General features: G+C 41.1%; 1 long non-coding RNA gene across 4 annotated transcripts in view; it reads right to left on the bottom strand.

Moving 5' to 3' along the window:
- Positions 1 to 21,017, bottom strand: part of LOC111095125 — a 36,634-nt gene that overhangs the window by 13,299 nt on the left and 2,318 nt on the right. The window contains exons 4-6 of one of the 4 annotated variants that reach the window (XR_005356642.1): positions 19,410 to 19,547; positions 14,510 to 14,637; positions 12,202 to 12,347 (exon numbers count right to left, since the gene is read on the bottom strand). The exons of 1 other annotated variant lie outside the window; for it this stretch is intronic. This is a non-coding gene — a long non-coding RNA (uncharacterized LOC111095125). Of the gene's footprint in view, positions 1 to 12,201; positions 14,638 to 17,398; positions 19,548 to 21,017 lie in introns of those variants that run through there. 2 more of the 4 variants (XR_005356641.1, XR_005356640.1) reach the window with 2 other exon arrangements.

Genomic DNA, 21,017 nt, shown 5'->3' on the forward strand with positions numbered 1-21,017 from the left:
GAAAGGAGATCCTGCATCACCTCTAACCCACAAGGGTGTTCTCAGATCATGTTTAGATAGGGTATGTTTGCAGCCTCCAGTTGAGGCTCTGGAAACTGTTTACTTGGGAGCCACCTCTCTGCCTGGGTGTCCCTTAGGTAGTCCTTGTATGTTCCCAAAGGCCTGTGGGTGGTAGCTGTGGGTGGTAGCTTTGTGTGGAGGTGTCTTATCTTTGTGAATGAAATCCACTTGTCAGGTTCAGGTGTTGCAAGGCATTGGCTCCTTGTTTTGGGGTGAATTCATAACAGACTGTAGTGTTTAAAAAGTCAGGGGTCTGCTGCTATCTCAAAGGATGACCATGATGACTACTATTTGAAAGGTCAAGCAACATTTTGGATTTGATCTCGAATGTCCAGACTCACGGGTTGGATTTTGGTCAATTGAAATCAGGCATATGTGGTCTTGGGTTTTTGCATGGGAATTAATGTAATGCTTAAAACTGAAAATGAAATCATTCAACCATCTTAAGTCAAGCATAAAATAATATAAGAAACATACTGGCCTTGAGGGAAAAAAAATCTCCTTTTGGAGATTCTGACCTACCTGTGGAGATTTGTGATAATAACAGTTAGGATAGGCTTTCCTTACTTGTGAGCCTTGCTACTGGTGGCTTTTGAAGTATTTATTCATGTTTCTACAACTGAATTTAACTCTCATAGTGCAATTTAAAACACAGTTATATAGGAAAAACACATCAGCGGTTCAACGCCTGCCTTCAGCCCAAGGTGTGATCCTGGAGTCCCGGGATGGAGTCCCACGTCAGGCTCCCGGCATGGAGTCTGCTTCTCCTTCTGCCTGTGTCTCTACCTCTCTCTCTCTCTCTATGTCTAACATGAATAAATAAATAAAACCTTTAAAAAAATAAAAAAATAAAATCATACTCACAGAGATAATAAATAACAAAATAATCAGCATTAATTTTTAAAGCATCTGCTATTACTTTGCATTATTAAATACAAATAAATTTTCTATACTTAGGGATATTCTATTTTATTGTTGTTGCTAAATGATACTTAATGGGAAATTTGGACCACAGGATTGGTATCTGAGACCAGCACTTGAACTTCTATCTGGCTTTCATTTGTGTTTTTCAAGATCTCTGTACCAATTCATGCATTTAATGGGACAGTGTCCTGTCCTCCACGTCCTCAGGGAATTTGACAAGTCCCTGAGGAACCCATCATGTGGCAAGAACCACTCAGCAAGCCTCAAAGCAGTTCCAAAGTGGCATGTGTCATAACCTACTCAGCAACTCCAATTATCCTTGAACCTTATGGGTCAGTCAATGTAAGGGTTTCACCTTTCTCAATAGGCGATGTCATAATTTTTACCTCAAGCCACAGTGTCATAGCGATACATTTTTCACTGACAGCAAAGCAATCTTTCAACCATCACTATACTCCTAATGGCCCTGTAGTACTCCTTAAGATCTGGGAGGATTCAACATATAGTATTTGCTAAAATAAAAAGTCCTGTTTCTACTGTTTCTAAACTGGTTGTATGCATAAGAGTTACATAGAGTCCTTCCACTGTTTTTTATTTTTAAAGATTTTATTTATTTATTTATTTGAGAAAGAGAGAGAGAGACAGCACACAAGTGGGGGGTGGGCAGAGGGAGAGGGAAAAGCAGACACCCCTCCTGAGCAGGGAGCCCAACACAAGGCTCGATCCCAGGATCCCAGGATCATGACCTGAGCTGAAGGCAGCTGCTTAACTCACTAAACCACCCAGGTTCCTCTGAGGTCTTTGTTTAAAATGTAAATTTATACTCCTTGAATCAGATCTTGATTTAGTAGGTCTGAAAAACTGCCTATTACTAGGTAATTATCATCTTGTATTTCTTGGGGTTGTCAACATTTGAATCTCGTAACAAAAAATTAGATGGAAATGAATGTTCATCAGATGATTTATATAGTATGGGTTAAACACAACAATGATTAATAATAACAGTGAAATTAAAAAAAAAAAAAGTACTATTCCTTCACACAGCATCAAAGTCTTCCAGCACTCACTTCCCCAAGCCTGTTTCCATGTTGTTCCCTAAAGAGTGTCAGCAAATTGCAGCTCCCACTGATGTGGATTAATTTTATTTTGATTATGTTCCCAAGCCTTTCTTTTTCTTCTTTAGGTAATTCATTTTACTGTTAACCAGGCCAAATGTGAAACTTCTGGCTCAGTGGAAGTTTATATTGATCCAACCCAGGACTCCTCTTACCATGTCACAATTTAGCAACTAATTTAAAATTCCTCAAATTGGATATGGTCTGATAACTGTGTTGAAATGAAAGAAGGAATCAACATTTGATATGCTGCTCACTATGCACAGCACCCTTTACGGTTGGCATACTTATTTCCATTTCACAGATTACAAAATCCAGGTTAGAGAGCTGAATGAACTCTTAACAGACAGTAGCAGAGCGGGACTAGGAACCCAGCATGTTAACTGCAAATCCATGAGTTAAACATGTTGACAAACTGACACATGTGTTCTAGCAAAAAGAAAATTGATCTATCGAGGAAAGTTCTTGTGACAGTGAGGAAATGAAAAACATTTTTCTTTAATCAAACCTCACTTTATTTGTAGATGTAATTGAATTACTGAGGAACCAAAAATCCAATGATATTAACAACTTAGGGCAACTCTTTATTCATTCTGTGGAGTTATATCTAAGATTTCAAGTTAATGTGGGGAGTGTCCTACTTTGTTTACAAAGACAAAGGCAAATTTGTGTGGACAGGAAACACAGAAGATATATAGAAACTAGAAAAGGAAATTCAGGTCAATGAATACAGATTCATTGACTGTGTTCTTAGGCAAGGTGAGGTCAGGAGCCATGTGACTAAATTCTATTTATTTTGATGTATTCTCAGTCCCCAAAGTAGTGATCTATGAACAGTAGAATCTCAGTGAACCAATATTTTGAATTGACTTTATAACGTAGTACACATCTCCTGAAATATTAATGCATTTTCAGTCTTGTAAACTATGGTTTAGAGAAAGGAACACTTACAGTCCTTGAGTAAAAATGGGAGAACTATAGAAGGTTAGAAATGGAAGGGCCTTAGGTATTATTTATACAGAAGAGTGGTTTCAAATTTTTTTTTTAAATTTGAGAAACTCCCTTTCTCAATCCACCAAGTTGATATCAGTAAACAAATATACACTGCCAAAAAAACTTTTTAAAAAAATTTGATTTATTTATTCATGAAAGAGACAGAGAGGGGGGGGGGGGGGAAGCAGAGACACAGGCAGAGGGAGAAGCAGGCCTCATGCAGGGAGCCCAACGTGGAACTCGATCCTGGGTCTCCAGGATCACGCCCTGGGCCGAAGGAAGCGCCAAACTGCTGAGCCACCCGGGCTGCCCTCAAAATAACTTCTTAAATATTTATGTGATCAAGACACACAGGAGTGAATATGGTGTTTCTGTTGAAGCTTAGGATCCTGTGTTTTAGAGAAGCATCATAGAACGTGAAGAGATTGTCAGTTGGACAAAAGCAATCCTTGAAATTGAATATTGCAATTGCTAGTTTTAGCTTCTGTCCAAGTATTTACTGGTTCAGGAGTCTATTGGCCTAAATGGAGCATGTGTTCAATTCAAGCAATATGCAACAGTATTTTTATCAAGAAACCTAAAACCTAAGATATTTGTAGCATCATTATTCATTTGCACGTACAAAAAGTTATGTTACAGATAGCACATTTTCAGAATCTAAGTGCGTTTTACAAATCCTGTCCATTTTTATAAAGATGATATAGTTCTATGTGTAAAAATCGTAAAATGACACAGTTGGAAAGGACCTGGAAATAATTTCCTCAGATCCTTGAATTTTTATATATTCCATGTTATAGAGGAAGACAGTAGGGATATTTGTGAAACAATCTGAACACAGCACTCTCCTCTATTTTTCCATTTTCATAGTTTTCTCAGCCTTTCACGGTTGTACTCGCACCCGATTCTATTCAACTTTATAAAAAATTTCCCAAATAATCAGCTTGGTCTTCATGGATGCAACAACCTCCTTTTACCACCGATTTGTTTCACCACATTTCATTAACCTAAGTAACTACATTAAGGACACAATTGACATTGACAGGTTGGGAGCAAACACAACTGGCTCCTGGGCAGCATCTCCCTCAGCTGGGGGTGCACAGTTCTTGGGTACGCCAGGAGCTGAGTCCGCTGTGATATCTATCAGGCTGCATGCTTCCCTGATAGCGTGGAAGGAGGAATGAGAGCTTGGGAGGACAGAGAGCTTGGGTTCATCTAGTGAATCAGTTTTTGTACCCAATTACTGTGAAATTGGTCTGTTAGGTGGACTCCAGTTTAAGCACACTTACTCCTCACCCATACTGTTGCTGAACGCTCAGACCCTGAAGAGCTAACTCTTCCCCGTCTCTAGGATAAAATCACTGGCAGGCTCTCCTGCTGCCTCTGGTAATTTAGAGGTAAGAAAAAGGGAACACCTGGGTGGCTCAGCGGTTGGGCCTCTGACTAAGGCCCAGTGCGTGATCCTGGAGTCCTGGGATCGAGTCCCATACCAGGCTTCCCACATGGAGCCTGCTTCTCCCTCTGCCTAGGTCTCTGCCTCTCTCTGTGTGTCTCCCATGAATAAATAAATAAAATTTTTTTTTTAAAAAGTTTTAATTACTTCTCTCTCAAAATATTCTAATTGCAATAATCATATAGAATAGTTTACTGTAAAAATAACTTTAAAAACCTGGAAACTCATCCAGAGTTATAGCTCTCTTCAACCTCAGCTTGATCCCATTCTAGGAGACCAATCTGCAGTGGGAAAAGAGGTGGGCATAGGCTAGCTTCTTCTCTGCGTCTACCCCTGCCAAGCCTAGATCCTGGAGGAAGTATTTGCAGCATTTCCCTGGACAGAAAAACGCTCTTCCAAGGACCAATGGTAGAGATAAAGACATCTTGGGCCACATCTAGCTGATGTGACTTGAGAGATGCTACGAGCTCGTACTTTGCACTGAGACCCCCGGGGACCGCATACCAGGGGGTACTGATAAACCTAGAAGGAAAGTTGCCATTGCACAAACTGCAGACTGGCCTTATAATCATAAAAGGAATGTACTCTTTGCCTTTCCAAAGTGCATTTGGGTGCTTAGGATATATTTGGAGGATCCAGAATGATTGTTTCTAAAGAGAACATGACTAATACGGCTGAAGCACCCTGCCCTATACCAGAGGCAACCATCACCTTGAATTTTATGTTTGTTGTTCTCTAGTTTTTAAGCTTGGGGATGCATATACTACATGTGTATAAATTCCTAAACAACATATGCTAGTTTTTTATCTATCTATCTATCTATCTATCTATCTATCTATCTATCTATCCATCCATCCATCTATCTTTAAGTAGGCTCCACACCCAGTATGGAGCCCCGTGTGGAGCTTGAACTCCAGACCTTGGGATCAAGGCCTGAGCTGAGATCAAGAGTCAGAGGCTTAAAGGACTGCCTACCCATGCACCCCGAGGTTTTCGTTTATTTTAGCACTTTATTAGTATCACACAACATATAATCTTTTGCTGCATTATTTTGCTGAACATTCTATTTGTGAGATTTATCTATACTGATGCATTTAGCAATAGTTTGTTTTTGCTGCTCTATGTTGTGTTCGATTATATGAATATCTCATTTTGTTGATGAACATTTGGATTATTTCCAGTTATTAGTTATCACCACATTGCAGTGAATATTCTGTGTGTGTCTCCTGGTACATTTTGCTAGTTTCCTGAAGTTACATTCTTGGATGAGGGTGGGAGAGTTACAGGGTTTATATATCATCTTCCTTTCCAGAGTAAGTTTGAGGAATAGGATGATGTTATGAAAATCATTTCTTTTATCAGCTGCCAAATTGTCCTCTTTTCTCATGGCCTCCTTGAGCACCTTGAGCTAGCTGGCAGTCTGCATGGGCTCTTTCCTTTCAGGTTTATCCTTACTCCTGGAATGCTGTCTCCTAGGGTTTCACACCATGTGACACAGGGATTTCCAGGGTCCTCGCCTCTGGGTGGCCTGGGACTCAAATTTTTTCAAAGTGATCTCAAATGCATTCTTTTTATTAGTTCTTTGAGGCATTTGGTAAGATTCCTTTTAAAAATGTTCAAGCTTTTTTAGTTGTCACTTGGAGAATTGGTCCAATTTACCTATTCTTTCACTCACAGAAGTAGCAATTCCACACTTTCAACGTTACTAGCTAGTGCCAATTTGCTGTCCAAAAGGGTTTATCTACTAAATAACAGTGAATAGCATGTCCACTGATGAGAGATATTTACTTTACCATGCGTACCATTTTGTACTCTTGGCCTTTCTTGCTCTGGGTATATATTACTTACTCAAAAATACATATAAAAATTATTAAAAATAGAAGAGTGACTCATCATTAATTTGGAAAGCAGATGCCTTCAAGGACACTAAGCCACATGTTGTAATTTCTTAACCCTGCCTCCTAGTGTTTTCTTTAATTCAATATTGAGCTGATTATTATGTCAGCCAGGAAATTATTTTATAGATGACAATGTCTATATTCACAGAATCTAAAATGATTAGTGTCACTGGATTAGAATGGGTCCAAAGATCACAGTGATGAGAAGAATTCAATCAGGAAGTCTTAATGTATATCAGAGAAATGACTAGTTCATTTGTTGCTATGGGGAAAATGATGTTTTCAGTGCCTTTCCCATTATGAGCATTCTTAGATTTAGTAAAATTCAAAACAGGTCAGTATGCCAGGAGGCCTAGGCCTGTAGGATGCAATGTTGTAAATAAACTCAGATGAATTTTGGAAATCCGCTGTATTTTATTTAGTATATGAAAAAATAAGAATCTTTTATCAGGCCAATGATGTCTATATACATGTGTAAGTTATTTGGGGTTGGACTTGTAGGGGACTTCAGTATTTGTTTAAAATCACAAAAAGGTAAGCTTGAAGTGTCATGAAGAAGAAAACTGTTAAGTTAATTCTGATTGCCAAGGAGTGAATAATTTCTTGACACCTTATTATTATGATTTTGAAGCTTATTGGCCTTCCCTCCCTCCCTCACGTGTCTAGAATTGCTAAAATATGACATGTTTAAAACTAGGACAGATACCCATTCATCTGGAATGATGTGAGAATGAGCTTTCTTCTCACACTGAAGGATGGTCCCCAAGGCCTCCCACACTCTCTTTACCCTGAGGATTCTATAATCCCCCAAAATTATGGGTCCACCACTATGTGTGTGGAGCAAAACTGCTTAATTGGAGGACCTGTCCATAATAAATAAACTGTTTTTTGAAAATAAACTACTAATGCTATCAATTCTCATTTATTTAACTTTTCCTCTTAATACGTATCTACCCAAGTAATATTTATAAGTGAAAATTTAATATTGGAAAAGACTGGCACCGAGTAAGTGCTCAATAAATGTTTGTATTATTATTACTAATATGCTTTTATACTGAATCTAGAGTCTTCTGTATTCTTAGTAATCCATTTACATTCAATAACTGAATTTCCTTTTTGAAATGTATCAATCTTTACTTTGTGGTCATAATTAAAATGTAATGATCTATTAAAGATTTATAAATTAGATAATCACAATAGATTGACAAAATACAACATCCTTTCATTATAAAAATCTTCAACAAATTGGATATAGAAGGAATATAACTCAACATAATAAAGGCCCCATATAACAAACTTACCTCATACTTAACAATGAAATTGGGTTAAAAGCTTTTTCTTTAAGATCAAAAAGAAGACAAAGGTGCCCACACTCACCACTCTTATTTAACACAGTATTGGCTGTCCTACCTAGAGCAATTAGGCAAGATAAAGAAATTAAAGGCTTTCAAATCAGAAAGTAACACGGTCTGTTTTTGCAGATGATATGACCTTATATATAGAATATATATAAAAATCCCAAAGACTTAACCAAAATGCTGTTGGAATTAGTCAATAAACTCAGTAATTTGCAGGAATAAAATCAATATACAGAAATCAGTTGCATTTCTATATGCTAACAACTAAATACCTGAAAAAGAAATTTTAGAAAATCCACTTGTAATAGCATCAAAAAGAAGAAAATATTTAGGAATAAATTTAATCAAAGAAGTGAAATCTGTAAACTGAAAACTGTTAAGACTTTGATGAACGTACAAGCAATTGAGGCAGACAGAAACAAATGGAAAGATATCCAAGTTCATGGATCAGAAGACTTAATATTATTAAAACATCCATACCACACAAAGCCATCCGTGGGTTCAATGCAATCCTTATCAGAATTCCAATGCATTTTCACAGAAATAGACAAAACAATTCTAAAGTTTGTATGGAACCACAAAAGACTCCAGTAGCCAAAACCATCCTAAAAAAGGAGAATGAACAAAGAGCAAAAAGGGGAATCACACTTCCTGATGTCAAGCTATATTTCAAAGCTATAGTAACCAAAACAGTATGTACTGGCATGAAAACAGAATGGAATGGAAGAGAATCAAGAGCCCAGAAATAAATCCCTGCATACATAGTCAAACTAATTTTTGACAAGGGAGCCAAGAATACTCAGAGGAAAGAGTCTCTAATCAATCATATGGGGAAAACCGGATAATCACATGCAGAGAAGTGAATTTGGACCTTGATCTTGCACCACTCACAAAAATGAATTTGAAGGAGATTAAAGACTTAAACATAAGACTGGAAGCCAGAAAACTCCCAGAAGAAAATATAAGGAAAAAAGCTCCTTAACTGGGCCTTGTCAATGATTTTTTGTGTATGACACCAAAAGCACAAGCAACAAAAGCAAAAATCAACAAGTGGGGCTACATCAAAATAAAAAGCTTCTGCAGAGTGAAAGATACTAGTAGAATAAAAAGGCAGCGTATAGAATGGGAGAAAATATTTGCAATATATACATCTGCTAAGGGGTTAATATTCCAAAAAAGAAAAACAGAAAGGAACTTCTACAACTCAACCACAAAAAAAGAGCAACAATAAAACCTGATTTAAAAATGAGCACAGGAACTGAATAGGCATTTTTCCAGAGAAGACAGACAGATGGCCAAGAGGTACATGAAAAGATGCTCACTATCACCAGGGAAATACAAATCAAAACCACAATGACATATTTTCCCATATCTATTAGAATGGCTGACATTTAAAGTCAAGAGAGAACAAGTGTTGACGAAGATGTGGAAAAAAGGAAATGCTTATGCACTGTTGGTGGGAATGGAAATTGGTGCAGCCACTAGAGAAAACAGTATAGAGTTTCCTCAAAATATTAAAAATAGAACTACTATATGATCCAGCAATCCCACTTCTTGGTATACATCCAAAGGAAATGAAAACAGCATATTGAAAAGATATCTGCATTTCCATGCTTGTTTCAGCATTATTCACAATAGCCAAGACATGGAAACAACCTAAACGCCTATCAATGGATGACTGGTAAAAAAAGTTGTGGTATATTCACACAATGGAATATTATTCAGCCACGAGAAAGAAGGAAATCCTGCCATTTGTGACAACGTGGACAGACTTTGAGGGCATTATCCTAAGTGAGAGAAGTTGGAGAAAAAGGCAAATACTGTATGATCTCACTTATATGTGGAATCTTAGAAAAATGAACTTGTAGATAGAGATAGTAGAATGGTGGTTACCAGTGGCTGGGGGTGTAGAAATTGGGGAAATGCTGGCCAAACTTGAACTTTCATGATAGTAAGTTCTGGGGATCTAATGCACAGCTTTGTACTCTAGTTAACATTATTGTCTTATGTACTTGAAAGTTGCTAAGAGACTACAAATCTGAAATGTTCTCACCACAAAAGAAGAAATGAGAATTGTGTGACATGATGAAGGTGGTAGCCACGGCTACGGTGGCGACATGCAATAAAAAAGTGTATCAAATCAACTCATTGTACACCTGAAACTTACACAAATGTGTATGTTATAAAATTTTTAAAAAGTATATGTTAATGATATCTCCACAATGAAAAAAGCCTATAAATCAAAGGCCTGACCCTGTAATAGATAGAAAATAAGAAGTAACCGGGGTTAGACGGTGATTATGTTTTCAATTTTTCTGTTCTTTCTGTGCTTAGTAGAAAATTTTGACTTTTTTTTTTTTTAATAAATGCCAAGAGAATTCTAGGCTTAAAGTTTAAAATAATTTACAAGATGAGTGTGGTTCGTTTCTCATAGGCCTCATTTATCCTGTAGCTTTAAATAGGTTAGCCTATGAATGAAAGTCTTACGTGGAAAAAAATTATGAAACCTAATAAATTTGACTTTAAAATGGCCCAGTGAGAAAAAGAACAGTCACTGCTTCAGAACCCACTACTCTTCTAGTACCTTCATGGGGTTTCAACCAGTACAGGGGTCTCAGTGTTCTTCAGATAAGCATTTGGGAACTTTCATTTTCTTTTTTATAGGACTGAGTGGCATGCAGGGGAAAGTGAGGTAGACGGGAAGCGCAAAATGGAAAGTACTATTACTATTTTAAGATTAAAAGCAGCCAATTTCAGAAAACGTTTTTGTATTTTAACTCCTTACACAGAGGGAAACATTTTTTTAAATAAATTTATTTTTTATTGGTGTTCAATTTGCCAACATATAGAATAACACCCAGTGCTCATCCCATCAAGTGCCCCCTCAGTGCCCGTCACCCAGTCACCCCCACCCCCCCCGCCCACCTTCCCTTCCACCACCCTTAGTTCGCTTCCCAGAGTTAGGAGTCTCTCATGTTCTGTCTCAGAGGGAAACATTTCAGTGTTATTTTTAACTTCTGACTCACAGTGCTACCTTTACAAGGGAGAGGAAACAACACGTGTCCCTTGTGGTCACGAATTAAAGGACTCACTAGAATTTCTCCAAGCCTCTGCACTTTTATCCATCTCTAGCTCCCTCTGCCTGTGCTTAACTAAACCCAAACAAGAACTCGGGGAAGATGCGGTTGGAAGGTGTGTACTAGAGCTGGGGTTCCAGGGGTTGGGTCTCAGACCCCAGAACTGTTCATGTGATACTAAATGTCAACACTGTGACACACTCTGTTAATTCCATGCATGCTCCTCCCTTCTGCAACACTGCCTCATAAATACCGGGGGTATTTGAGCTTTGCAGTAAGAAAGGCAAGAGATTATTTTTAGAGCTACACCCCTGCACCAGTAAATATATCCAATAAACATTTCTATAACCAGTTTATTTCATCTTCAGGGAATAGTTTCCCCTACAGTTAGAGAAACTGACCCATCTCTAATGGCCAATTAATCTCAACTGAGGGTAAGGGGACATGGTGAGCTGGAGGTCCTTCTGGAGAAGAAAAACCACACACTGAAGGCCGAGGACAGAAATTCAGGCTCTTTGAAAGGTCCAATGGGTAATAGGAGTCTAGGAATAGGAATATAGGAGTTCCTACCTATAGGAATATAGGTAGTATATTGTGCTACCACAGTACAATGCAATAGTCAGGAAATGCTGTGCTGGCCAACTAGAGAATGGATAGCCCCAATTCATGTTTAAAAAAAACAAAACAAAACATCCCACCATGCTGGCTAACCTGAGAGGCTACATTCACTCCATCAAGACACCCGTCTGGGATCATTCTGTTATTTTTATTTATTCATTTATTTTTTTAAGTAACACAGGGCCTGAACTCATGAGATCAAGACCCTGAGATCATGACGTGAGCTAAGATCAAGAGTCGGACACTTAACCGAAGTCGGACGTTTAACCGACTGAGCCACCCAGGCACCCAGGATCATTCCTTTATTTTTTAAATTGAATTTAACTTACATTCAATTAATTAACATAATGCATTATTAGTTTCAGAGGTAGAGGTCAGCGATTCAGTCTTATATCACACCCAGTGCTCATTACATCACATGCCCTCCTTAATGCCCATCACCCAGTGACCCCATCCCCAGACCCCCCTACCCTCCAACGACCCTCACTTTGTTTCCTATGGTTATGAGTCTCTTGTGGCTTATCTCCCTCTCTGCTTACATTTTGTTTTATTTTTCCCTCCCTTCCTCATGCTCCTCTGCTTTGTTTCTTAAATTCCACATACGAGTGAGATCATATGATAATGTTTTTCTCTGGAGGATCACTCTTTTATTTTTTTCTTTTAAGATTTGATTTATTTATTTATGAGAGACACACAGAGAGAGGCAGAGACACAGGCAGAGGGAGAAGCAGGTTCCACGCAGGGATCCTGATGTGGGACTCGATCCCACGTCTCCAGGATCAGGCCCTGGGTTGAAGGTGGCGCTAAACTGCTGAGCCACCCAGGCTGCCCAGGATCATCCTTTTAAAGAAGTCCTATGTAAACAGGATTAAAAGGAACAGGGTTTATCACTTATTTCTTTTGCTTGCCTGAGTAGATATTCAAAATAAGTAAAGCTTAGGGAAAGGCCAGCCCTGTGAATAGACAAGAGTAATGAACAACTTCTTTGAAGCTTCCTAAAGTTCTCTCTTCCCCACCTAAAATGTCACTGGCAAGTCACTAGGCTCAGGGTAGAGGACTGGAGGGAAGAGCAGGGAAGGATGTCACTTCCTCACAGTAGCTTCAAGGGCCCACGTGTGAGTTTGGCAGACACTCAGCTATAATGTCATGGGAAAGTCATGGGAAAGGCGAAAAGCTGTCAGGTTTTTGTGGAGCAAACGCATTTCAAAAGAAATTAAAATGTCTGGCCAGCCAGGAACACTGACAGCTCGGAGGCCAGGGAGCGAGGGACAGCCAGGTGTCTGGTGGTGGCCAATGAGTGACACATCACGTAACTAAACTAATGTTATTGAGTGTCTGGTCTGTGTTATGTACCGTGTTTGGTGCTGGGGACACAAAGATAAATAAGCTACGGAGCCACCCGTCAGGTGAGACAGACTTGTAGCTGACTACAAAATTCTATCAACTCTGTGACTCACGTTTTTTCATATCTAAACATCTTCAAAATTGATGGCATCTCACAATGTTGTTGGCAGTAGTTTTCTCCCCCCCCCTTCTACATTGGTACATAAAATAATTGCATTTGTTACAACAGAAGAAATATAATAAATAGATTGTGACATATTGCTACTGAATAGGAAAAAGAGTAGTTAAAATGCATAGATTACAGTGAACTCTTGAAAGCTTTTAATCAGGGGAATCACATGTGAAATCTCTGCGTCCCTTCCTCCCTTCCTCTTGCTTGCTCCTTCTCCTCTTACTCAATAACCTTTCGGAGCACATTCTCTGGGCCTTGTTCTCTGTTCCATCCCAGGGATTCAATGGTGAAAAAGAGACATAACCATTAATCAACTGAGTCTAATTGACGTTTATAGAATACTTCATCTAACGGTAGCAGGATTACGTGTTCTGCAGCTCACATGGAACATTTGCAAAGACAGACCACCGTCTGGACCATAAAACATGCTTTACCCAATTTAAAAGAATAAAGATCATACAAAATATGTGTTCAGACTATAATGGAATCAAACTAGAAATTTATAATAGAAAGATGGCCAGAAATCCCAAGGTATCTAAAGACCAAATAACACACTTTGAAATAACATGTAAGTCCAAGAAGATGTTTCAAAAGAAATTAAAAGGTACTTTGAACTAAAGGAAAGTGAACATTTCTCTTTTCTTTATTTTTCTTTTAATTTTTACTTATTTATGATAGCCACAGAGAGAGAGAGAGAGAGAGAGAGGCAGAGACACAGGCAGAGGGAGAAGCAAGCAGGCTCCATGCTCCGGGAGCCCGACGTGGGATTCAATCCCGGGTCTCCAGGATCGCCCTGGGCCAAAGGCAGGTGCCAAACCGCTGCGCCACCCAGGGATCCCTTCTCTTTTCTTTAAAAGCTGGGATCTCCCTGCCAGCAATGACAGAGCTAGGGCAGGATTGGGTTGAGAGCGATGTTGGGAAATTAGAGAGAGAGTTGACTGTGCAACTACTCTGGTTTCTCAGAGGGCTAGATTCCACTGGTACCTATATCTCCTCTTGTCCTGCAGAGAGACACAGAGAGAGAGAGAGAGACAGAGAGAGAGAGAAAGAGAGAGAGAGACAGAGAGAGAGAGCAGGGACATCTGAGAGTTAGAAGAACAGGAGTCAGCTAGGAGAAGCAGGGGCTAGGGGAACTCAGGCAGCTAGAAGAGTTCATCGCAAGGGGGTGAGGCTGGAAGCGCATTAGAAAAACGAAAAGCCTAGTGTGGCTGAAGTGCACAGAGGAGGGTGGGAAATGAGGCTCTTGAGGGTTTGGGTGGAGGAAAGGACAATACACCATGGGGTGGGGGGCAGGAGGTGGATCTCATTAAATAGGGGGAAAAGAAACAGGGAAAGGCCTTAGCAGCTCACACAGCAACCACAGTCTGGCTTCCCTCCTTAAAGTGGGTCACCTCCCCATCTGGGTTGGGGCGGGGTGGTGGGTGAGACAAGAGCCCTGAGAAAAGGTTAGATGTTACTAGAGATTCAAATGGGAAGACAGACCTGTATTTGTAGTCTCACCTGGTGCAGGTAAGTTCCATTGAGGCTTACTGCCCTCGGGATGCTGGGTCCGGGCCTAATGTTCCAGGTAGGATATAGGCAGTGCCAAGAAGGACTCTTCAAGGGAAGAGTCTCCAGGAAATGGTCTGCTGGAGTGAGAAATTCACAGAGTACATTCACCTACATTCACCTGCCTGGTCTGGGGAGTCTGGGAAAAGAAAGCTTCCACAAGCAGCCATCAGTTTTTGTATAGGAGCTCCTGTCCAGGGCAAGGTGCTTCAGGATAGGAACTGGAGTCCCATCCTCTTGGAGGAAATTAGGAAGGTGGGATTTTCTGTCTAAGGACACAGATTTACTGAAGGAAGAAAGTAAAAGAAAATTAACGTATTAATTTGTGTGTTTTCCTCCCCATGTTGTTGAATTCTCCATCTCAAGCAGGTAACTGAGTTTTTAATTTCCCTCTTTTAGGGTCATTGGTGTTCTGTAAAGCAGAACTTGCTTGAAAGCAACATCTGACTGTGCTAAGCGCTGAATATTTTAGTGACTCAATGGGGGTGGAGGCAAGGGTAAATGGCAAGAGGAATTTTTATTTTTTTTTAGGACCTTATTTATTTGTTTGACAGAGAGAGCATAAGCAGGAGGAGTGGCAGGCAGAGGGAGAGGGAGAAGTAGGCTCCCCACTGAGCAGGGAGCCCAACGTGGGGTTTGATCCAAGGACTCTGGGATCCTGACCTGAGCCAAAGGTAGATGCTTAACCAGCTGAGCCACCCAGGTGCCCTGCAAGAAGAATTTTTAAATTCCCATCCTAGGTCAAAAGGTGAAGGTATATACATCCCAAAGATAGAAGGAGCAAGTATACCCCTAGGTAACAATGTTACTGAGGGGGCCCCAAGATCTGAGAGAGGCTGGGCACATGCTGCATTTAGGAAGGGTGAAGCCTAGGGCCAAAGCTGTGTCTGAACCAGCAAGGCTTGCAGGCAGCAGATGCCCTGAATTTGGAGCCGAGAGAGTATCTCCATGGTAACCAGTAGGAACCTAAGACCAGGCTGCTTAAGACCCTGGGATATTTTGGCAGCGCTTAAGACCTTGGGACCATGGTTGTGCCCTGGGGGAACGGTGAAGTGAAGCCAAAAATAAGTGAGACTGGATATCCCAACCATCTTGTGGGATAGAATCTTAGGGTAGAATTTGTTAATTTTTTTTAAGATTTTATTTATTTATTCATGACACATACACACACACATACACACACACAGAGGCAGAGACACAGGCAGAGGGAGAAGCAGGCTCCATGCAGGGAACCCAATGGGGGACTCGATCCTGGGTCTCCAGGTTCACACCCTGGGCTGAAGGTGGCACTAAACCGCTGAGCCACCCGGGCTGCCCAGAATTTGTTAATTTAAAATTTTTTTTTAAATGTGTTAAATTGTGCACACTTGAGTGAGACACTAAGATTCTTGTCCATTTGAAGGGGACAACTTTGCCTGCTGCGTGGAATGCGTTATAAGGAGGCAAGTGCAGAATTGAGGAAAAATGGAAGGCTGCTGTAGTATCTAGGCAAGAAATAGTGTGGCCCAGGATTAGGGTGATGCGAGTGGACATTGGGGGAGTGGTAAGGTAGGAAGTGGTGTCAACATTTTTTGGGACCTGTGATGGATAATCTCCTAAGGTGACCCTTGATACCTGCCTTCCTATGTGATTCCCTACCCAAAAGTATGGGCAAGACCTGCCACTTGCTTCTAACTAATACAGCAAAAGTGATGGGATGTATATGATTATGTGATTGTGTTACTTAAGGTTGTAAATCTCAGCATGATTGAGTTACTCCCTCCCTTGCTGGCCTTGAGAAGGCTGATGGCCACGCTGGAGGACCCTACATAGTAAAGAACTGCAGGTGGTCTCTGGGAGATGAGAGGGTAGACTTTAGTCAACAGCTCCAAGAAACCGACAAACTCAGTCCTATAAACTATTTGGAACTGAATTCCACCAATACCCTGAATGAACTTGGAAGTGGATCCTTCCTTAGTCAAGCCTTAGATGAAACCACAGTCCTGGATGACATCTTTTTTTTTAAGGGGGGTGGTTTGGGGAGGGGCAGAGAGAGAATGCCAAGCAGAGCTCAGAGCCCAACATGGGGCTCAATCCCAAAACCCCGAGATCATACCCTTTGCCGAAATCAAGAGTGAGATGCTTAACTGATGAGCCACCCAAGTGCCCCTTGGATGACATCTTAATTGCCCGGTGAGACCCTCAGTAGGGGACCCAAACAGGCTATGTCTGTAAACCAGACCTACAGAAACTGTGAGGCGGTAAATGTGTGTTGTTTCCAGCAACAAATTTGTTACATAGCATCGTACAGCGTGATGCCTTGTTCTTGAGAGCACCTGTCTCTACCCACAGGCAAATCTAAAGGCCTACATGAGAAATCATTACCTTCTATTCACACACTTTCTCAATTTGTCTCTCTGGCTGCATCTAGCTGTAGTCTCCTTCTTGGGGCCCAGTTTTTGGATTTCTGTTTGGCACTAGTTGGAATAATACCTTCCCTGGACCTTATTTAGGTTTCTGAGCCCATGCTTTTGCTGGACAATGGTTTTGATTCTGCTTCCCTAAACCTTCCTCCCACCCCCGCTCCCTACACCCTCTCCCCTCTTTTTTTTCTCTTTTAAATATTTTATTTATTTATTTATGAGAGACACACAGAGAGAGAGAGAGAAGTGGGCTCCATGCAGGGAGCCCAATGCAGGACTCAATCCTGGGACTCCAGGATTATACCCTGGGCCAAAGGCAGGCACCAAACCATTGAGCTACCCAGGGATTCCGGCCCCCTCCCCCATTTTTTTCCTCTTTTAAAGATTTTTATTTATTTGAGGGAGACACAGAGAGAGAGTAGGGGAAGGGAGAGAGAGAAGAATCCTCAAGCAGACTACCCATTGAGTGCAGAGCCCCAACTCAGGCTTCATCTCATGACCTTGAGATCATGACTTGATCCAAAACCAAGAGCCAGATGTTTAACTGACTGTACCACCCAGGTGCCCCTAGGATGGTAGCTTGGACAGATGCCAGTATAGAAACCAGATTGAAGAAGAGGAAGTTGGGCAGCCCGGGTGGCTCAGCAGTTTAGCGCTGCCTTTGGCCCAGGGCCTGATCCTGGAGACCCGGGATCGAGTCCCACGTCAGGCTCCTTGCATGGGGCCTGCTTCTCCTTCTGCCTGTGTCTCTGCCTCTCTCTCCCTGTGTCTCTCATGAATAAATAAATAAAATCTTAAAAAAAAATAAAAGAGGAAGTTAGAAGTCAAAGTACTAGTTAAGAGATGACTGGAGGCAATAGGAATGAAGAGGAAGAGAAAGATTCAAGACACCCTTTGGAAGTAATATTGATAAACCCTGGTAAAGTTGAGGGGTAAAGGAACAAAGGTCCTAGATGATGATGGCTTATAGCTCCGGTGACTAGATTGAAGTCAAGCTCTTAGCCCTCACTGAACCCTTTTAAACCAAAACGGCACGCAGGTAAACCTTCACTATGAGAGATTTGAAAAGAAGGAGCTCTTCATCTCTAGATTCATCCTGGTTCCACCACTAATCTGGCTCAGTCACTTCCTACCTATATATCCCAGCAGTTACTTAACTTACAGAGTCTCTGGGGTTTTGTTTGTTTGTTTGTTTGTTTTCTGGAAATAATAATGGAACATACCCTAGAGTGTTGTTGAGGATTAAATGACCCACTTCACATAGAGTGTTTGGCACAGTACTCGGCACATAGGAAATGCTCAAAATATACCAATTTTTATTACTGAGATGTGCTCTCTTTGGCTCCTCGTGCTTTTACCAGTTTCAGATTTCCTACTGCTTTGTCTTCTCCCCTCTGAACTATACGTTTCATCTCCTAGTTTTCACAGAACTCCTAGATTTAGCTTTTTCTTGCTTTGGCTTTGGTACTTATCTAGGTGTACGACATGACCACCAGTACCTGGTCATAGGTAAGGAATCCTTCTGCCCCTTTCTTCACCTCATGTTTCTGCTGGGTACATGTGATCAGAGGCCTAGGCCTGCTTTTCTTCTAGATCTGCCGACAGAGAAATCTGTAGAGCAGATTTTTGCAAGGCTTTTGCAGGACTGCAATTTTAAATAAACTTGAGTACATATTTTCTCTTGTAAAATACATTTTAAAATTTTGGGAGCACTTCAAGCTCCTGAGTGAAATTTTAGAAATGCAGCCTCAATTTTCTTTTTTTGTTTTTAGATTTTTTTATTACAACAGGATTGGATTGGGGTGGGGATTCTGTGTGGGGCTGGTCCACTCAAGGGCCCCTTGGCTCCTTCTCTCACATCAGTTCATTGTAATTCTAATTCATGCTCCAGGGAAATTACCAACTATTCAAATTCTAGATATCAAGTCCCCCCCCATAGTCAAAACTGAATATTAAATCCATGGCTGATGAAAGTCTATTACATGCTCACTTTTTTGATGATGTCCTGGAAGGCAACGGTATCATTCACACAATATCAGAATACTGTGCACACAGAAGGCACGCAGTGTTTTGAAAGATGGATGTCAATCCTCAGAACTCATCCCTGATTTAAACCATCTTTGAGAGTGATTATTTCATGTGCCATATTTCCTTTTTGTTTGTTTGTTTGTTTGTTTTTCATGTGCCATATTTCTAAATGCTGATCTGATGATCTGATCTGGTCTTGCAATGCCTGAAAAGACAGATTCTGGGGCAGGGTTTTTGCCTTTCAAACTTAGAGTATTAACTGAGCTTTGAAGAAACTAACTTCAAGGCAAGTAAAAGAAATACACCTGAATGTTAGTGGTAGGAAAAGATTTTGATTCAACTTTTTCCCTCTGTCTCTCTCTGTCTCTGTCTCTCTCTCTCACACACACACTTACAAAGCCTGACCCCTTACAAAGCCTGACCCCTTCCTGTTGTCACAGTACTCTTCTTTTGGCTGCTTCCCACTGCCAGGGAAATTTCTGGGGCTCTCCAGACTACACAGCAGACAAGTGTAGAGTGAAGACATCGGCGATTGTGCTGCGGCAGCTTTATCAAGGAGCCTGTCAAAAAATGCAGTTGTTCTTAGGGGCTGCTTATCTGAAATTGAGTGACATTATCAAAATGACTTCAATCCAGTTGGTTGATCAGAAATGCAGATCAGGTTTAGGCTTCCTTGAAATTTAGGTCAGTCAACTTCAAACAATGTATGGGAAGCTAAGGGCGGAAAAAAAAAAAATCCCACGTTTCCCATGGGACACGAAGGACATTATCTTCTATCAAGTGACTCATAGAGCTAGTGGGTTATAAAATTGAGACTGTGATTTGTTCTCTCTCTTAAAATTGCATGCAGTTGATAGCCAATTCAATCAGTCTTAATCCAAGAGGAATGGTTTATTGGAAGGATGCTGGGGGGCCTGGAAGAAGTAGCCTTCCAGAGGAGCCAGCTTCAAGCCTGAGGGTGAAATCAGAACATTTGCACAACAAAGGGAGCTCTTTTTTTTTTTTTTTTTTTAGATTTTTTATTTATTCATGAGGGACACAGAGAGAAAGAGAGAGAGAGGCAGAGAGACAAGCAGGCTCCATGCTGGGAGCCTGACGTGGGACTCGATCCCAGGGCTCCAGGATCACACCCTGGGCTGAAGGCAGTGGTAAACCGCTAAGCCACCCGGGGTGCCCAACAAGGGAGCTCTTAAACTCTGACTCTTACTTCTTTTTTTCTCTTTTTGGTGTGGGTTTCATGTTCTTAGGCCCTGCCCCACAGTGGGAATTTGGACGCTAACTCTAAGGCCACAAAGAGGAATTAAAAAAAAGAGGCTTCCCTGCCAGCACCAGCCAGTATAATGCTGGGCAAGGCCACTGACTGGCCTGGCTTTTGTCCTGTGCCAATCCTTGGAGACAGGGAAGCTGAAGCTTCCTGGAAGCTTGACTCCAGGAAGAACTGCATTTTTTTGCTCCTTTTCCTGCTTCTCTCCTTGCTAGGACCTGCACCCCCACTTTTACACATGCCTTACTGTACAGTTAAGGTACGTCCTCCCCGTGTAAAGGTCAAGGAATTAATGATTTTTTTTTTTTGAGTCTTCCAGCACAAAAGAGAATATCTACGGAGTGACCAGTTGAGGTCATCCTGTATGTTCTCCAGACACGTTGGCGCCAGGACCCTGGGCTCTAGGGCAGGAGTGACTTAGGGACCATGCTTGAGCACTGGTCCTTTTTTTTTTTTTTTTTTTTAAAGATTTTATTTATTTATTCATGAGAGAGAGAGAGAGGGAGGGGGAGAAAAGCAGAGGCACAGGCAAAGGGAGAAGCAAGCTCCATGCAGGGAGCTCAATGTGGGATTCGATCCTGGGGTCTCCAGGATCACGCCCTGGGCTGACGGCGGTGCTAAACCCCTGAGCCACCCAGGCTGCCCTACTGGTCCTTGTTTTGATCAGTTCCTGGCTGCCTGAGACCAGACCACAATTCTCAATAAAACCCCCAGACCCCAAGCAAAGATGAGACTCAGTCTCCTTTCCGAGTTTCCCAGATGTTGT

Source organism: Canis lupus, chromosome 3, assembly GCF_011100685.1.
Source record: "Canis lupus familiaris isolate Mischka breed German Shepherd chromosome 3, alternate assembly UU_Cfam_GSD_1.0, whole genome shotgun sequence".
Classification (NCBI taxonomy): Eukaryota; Metazoa; Chordata; class Mammalia; order Carnivora; family Canidae; genus Canis; species Canis lupus.